Source organism: Pan troglodytes, chromosome 13 (genome assembly GCF_028858775.2).
Source record: "Pan troglodytes isolate AG18354 chromosome 13, NHGRI_mPanTro3-v2.0_pri, whole genome shotgun sequence".
Lineage (NCBI taxonomy): Eukaryota > Metazoa > Chordata > Mammalia > Primates > Hominidae > Pan > Pan troglodytes.
This window is the reverse complement of record NC_072411.2, coordinates 27,222,299-27,227,194: the sequence shown is the minus strand read 5'-3', so window position 1 is coordinate 27,227,194 and position 4,896 is coordinate 27,222,299. Positions and strand designations below refer to the sequence as shown.

Genomic DNA, 4,896 nt, shown 5'->3' with positions numbered 1-4,896 from the left:
ATTTCTCTTACTCCTTTTAAAATATGCTCTTTGTTTCTGTTTTTCCATAATTTAATTATCATATGTCTTGATGTGGACCTTTGAGTTTATCCTACTTAGAGCCCATTGAGCTTTTGTGCATGTGTAGGTTTACATTTTATATCAAATTTGGGGAGTTTTGACCATTATTTCTTCAAATGATCTTTCTACCACTTATTCTATTTTCCTGGGATTCTGATTTTATATATATATATACATTTATATACACACATATATATAAATATATTATATATAAAAATACATATAATATATTTATATATATATTTGATGGTGGCTCCATGTTCTTTATGATTTGTTAATTTTTCTTAATTCTTTTCTGCTATTCACTGAGTAATCCAATTACCCTATCTTTTTGTTTTCTGATTCTTCTGCCAGTTCAACTCTTCTATTGGACCCCTCTAGTGAGTTTTTATTCAGTATTTGTACTTTTCAACTCTATATTTCTATATGGTTGCCTTTTATTGATGTTCTTCATTTATTTATACATTTCTTCCTGATATTCTTTAGTTACTTGTCCTTGTCCATGTTTTGCTTTAGCTCTCTGTTCACATTTAAGACTGTTGATTTAAAGCGTTGTCTAGTAAGTCCATATCTATGCTTACTCAAAAGTGGTTTCTATAAATTTTCTTTATTCCTGTGAATAAACTATGCTTTCTTTTTTTTGTTTGCATTGAAATTTTTTGTTGAAGACTGAGCATTTTAAATATTATAATGTGGTAACTGTGGAAATCAGATTCACATCTGTCTTCAAAGTTTGCTGTTGTTGATTGTTGGGGCCACCATAGTTATTAATTTGTTTAGTGACTTTTTCAAACTATTTTTTGAAATAAAAGACTGTATTTATTGTCATCTGTGGTCACTGAAATCTCTATTTCGTTATCTTAGCAGTCAAGCAATGATCTGGCAAAAATTTCCTTAAACACCTTGAGCAAAAAGACCTCCCCCCACAAATCTTTGGAGATCTCTGAGCCAAAATGCACCTTCAGTGCTAAGCCTGTTCACCTACACCTCTGCCTTCACCTTCAATTTCTGCTTATGCAGAGTCCAGAGTCAGCTAAAGGCATAAGCCTAGGCTCCTCTCACAGTTCTCCTGAGCATGTGTTTGGCCCTGGGGATGTGCATCGCACTCTGGATTCCCTAGCATCTGCGGCACCCCTTCAAAGGCCTTAATTCCCTTAAGAATATTCCTCTAGAGTCTCAGCCTCGCCGCTGCTGCCGCCGCCGCCCAGAGACTGCTGAGCCCCTGTTCGTCCACAGCCACCACCCACTCCGGACACAGAACATCCAGTCACGGATAAAAATGAGCTGGTTCAGAAGGCCAAACTGGCCGAGCAGGCTGAGCAATATGATGACATGGCAGCCTGCATGAAGTCTGTAACTAAGCAAGGAGCTGAATTATCCAATGAGGAGAGGAATCTTCTCTCAGTTGCTTATAAAAATGTTGTAGGAGCCCGTAGGTCATCTTGGAGGGTCGTCTCAAGTATTGAACAAAAGACGGAAGGTGCTGAGAAAAAACAGCAGATGGCTCGAGAACACAGAGAGAAAATTGAGACGGAGCTAAGAGATATCTGTAATGATGTATTGTCTCTTTTGGAAAAGTTCTTGATCCCCAATGCTTCACAGGCAGAGAGCAAAGTCTTCTATTTGAAAATGAAAGGAGATTACTACCGTTACTTGACTGAGGTTACTGCTGGTGATGACAAGATAGGGATTGTGGATCAGTCACAACAAGCATACCAAGAAGCTTTTGAAATCAGCAAAAAAGAAATGCAACCAACACATCCTGTCAGATTGGGTCTGGCCCTTAACTTCTGTGTTCTATTATGAGATTCTGAACTCCCCAGAGAAAGCCTGCTGTCTTGCAAAGACTGCTTTTGATGAAGCCATTGCTGAACTTGATACATTAAGTGAAGAGTCATACAAAGACAGCATGCTAATAATGCAATTACTGAGAGACAACTTGACATTGTGGACATCGGATACCCAAGGAAACGAAGTTGAAGCAGGAGAAGGAGGAGAAAATTAACCGGCCTTCCAACTTTTGTCTGCCTCATTCTAAAATTTACACAGTAGACCATTTGTCATCCATGCTGTCCCACAAATAGTTTTTTGTTTATGATTTATGACAGGTTTATGTTACTTCTATTTGGATTTCTATATTTCCCATGTGGTTTTTATGTTTAATATTAAGGGAGTAGAGCCAGTTAACATTTAGGGAGGTATCTGTTTTCATCTTGAGGTGGCCAATATTGGGATGTGGAATTTTTATACAAGTTATAAATGTTTGGCATAGTACTTTTGGTACATTGTGGCTTCACAAGGGCCAGTGTAAAACTGCTTCCATGTCTAAGCAAAGAAAACTGCCTACATATTGGTTTGTCGTGGTGGAGAATAAAAGGGATTATTGGTTCCAGTCAGAGGTGTAGTAATTGTGGGTACTTTTAAGGTTTGGAGCACTTTACAAGGCTGTGGTAGAAACATACCCCATGGATACCACATGTTAAACCATGTATATCTGTGGAATACTCAGTCTCATTGTGCACACCTTTGACTACAGCTGCAGAAGTTTTCCTTTAGATAAAGTTGTGACCCATTTTACTCTGGATAAGGGCAGAAACAGTTCACATTCCATTTTTTGTAAAGTTACCTGCTGTTAGCTTTCATTATTTTTGCTACACTCATTTTATTTGTATTTAAATGTTTTAGGCAACCTAAGAACAAATGTAAAAGTAAAGATGCAGTAAAAACGAATTGCTTGGTATTCATTGCTTCATGTATATCAAGCACAGCAGTAAAACAGAAACCCATGTATTTAACTTTTTTTTAGGTTTTTTGCTTTTGTGATTTTTTTTTTTTTGATACTTGCCTAACATGCATGTGCTGTAAAAATAGTTAACAGGGAAATAACTTGAGATGATGGCTAGCTTTGTTTAATGTCTTGTGAAATGTTCGTGGACAATCCAAGCATAATTGTTAAGAACATGTATATTAAATTCATGTAAGTGGAATAAAAGTTCTATGAATGGACTTTTCAACTACTTTCTCTACAGCTTTTCATGTAAATTAGTCTTTTGGTTCTGAAACTTCTCTAAAGGAAATTGTACATTTTTGAAATTTATTCCTTATTCCCTCTTGGCAGCTAATGGGCTTTTACCAAGTTTAAACAAACAATTTATCATAACAACAAAAAATACTACTAATATAACTACTGTTTCCATGTCCCATCATCCCGTCTCTTCCTCCCCACCCTGAAAAAAATGAGTTCCTATTTTTTCTGGGAGAGGGGAGATTGATTGGAAAAAAATTTAAAAATTTAAAATTTTGGTATATGGCATTTTCTAACTTAGGAAGCCACAATGTTCTTGGCCCATCATGACAATGGGTAGCATTAACTATAAGTTTTGTGCTTCCAAATCACTTTTCGGTTTTTAAGAATTTCTTGATACTCCTACAGCCTGCCTTCGATTTTGATCCTTTATTCTGTTTGTCAGGTGCACAAGATTACCTTCCTTTTTTAGCCGTCTGTCTTGTCACCAACCATTCCTACTTGGTGGCCATGTACTTGGAAAAAGGCCGCATGATCTTTCTGGCTCCACTCAGTGTCTAAGGCACCCTGCTTCCTTTGCTTGCATCCCACACACTATTTCCCTCATCCTATTTACTGCAGCAATTGTCTCCTTAGTTGACGAGATTGTGTTTATCTCCCTTTAAAACCCTACCTATCCTGAATGATCTGTCATTGTCTGCCTTTAAAATCCTTCCTCTTTCTTCCTTCTCTATTCTCTAAATAATGATGGGGCTAAATTATACCCAAAGCTCACTTTACAAAATATTTCCTCAGTACTTTGCAGAAAACACCAAACAAAAATGCCATTTTAAAAGAGGTGTATTTTTTCTTTTAGAATGTAAGCTCCTCAAAAGCAGGGACAATGTTTTCCGTATGTTCTACTGTGCCTAGTATACTGTAAATGCTCAATAAATACTGATGATGGGAGGCAGTGAGTCTTGATGATAAGGGTGAGAAACCGAAATCCCAAACACTGTTTAGTTGCTTGTTTTATTATGACCTCAGATTAAATTGGGAAATATTGGCCCTTTTGAATAATTGTCCCAAATATTACATTCAAATAAAAGTGCAATGGAGAAAAAAAAAAAAGTATATTCCTCTCCAGCTTTCTCCTTTCCAGCTGTTGGGTCTGTCCACCATCCCTTGCATTAGCTGGCCATCCATCTTTAAGTGCTTTCTACAGAGGCTGCCTGGAAAATCACTCTATTCCAAGGGAGCGCAACAAAGGGAAAGGCTATCTATCAATCCCTCAGACAACCACTAGACAGGTCAAAATGCATAACCACAAGTTTTGAGAAAAAAATGTCTACATTGCCTCTCTGACACTAGCAAGCCATTCCAGGAATGTGAGTTGTCACCCCCACAGTTACTGCTGATCTAGGGAGTGGGAGATAGCAGGCGGGTAAGCAAAAACTGCCACGATGCTTTATCATCTGTTTTTCGCAGCCTCTTTCTTCATTAAGCACTCCTTTGATTGCAATATGTTTTTGACTGGATCCCAGAATCCCAAAAAAGTTGATATTTCAGGCCGGGTGCAGTGGCTCAGCCTGTAATCCCAGCACTTTGAGAGGCCAAGGTGGGCGGATCACTTGAGGTCAGGAGTTTGAGACCAGCCTGGCCTACATGGTGAAACCCCATCACTACTGAAAATACAAAAAATTAGCTGGGCATGGTGGTGTGGTGGTGAGTGCCTGTAATCCCAGCTACTCGGGAGGCTGAGGCAGGAGAATCACTTGAACCCGGGAGGCAGAGGTTGCAGTGAGCCTAGATTGTGCCACTGCACTCTAGCC

The 4,896-nt window shown here is 38.4% G+C and overlaps 1 pseudogene; it reads left to right on the top strand.

Moving 5' to 3' along the window:
* Positions 1–1,236: 1,236 nt before the first annotated feature.
* On the top strand, positions 1,237–2,415 carry LOC101058095 (14-3-3 protein zeta/delta-like; annotated as a pseudogene).
* Positions 2,416–4,896: the final 2,481 nt, after the last annotated feature.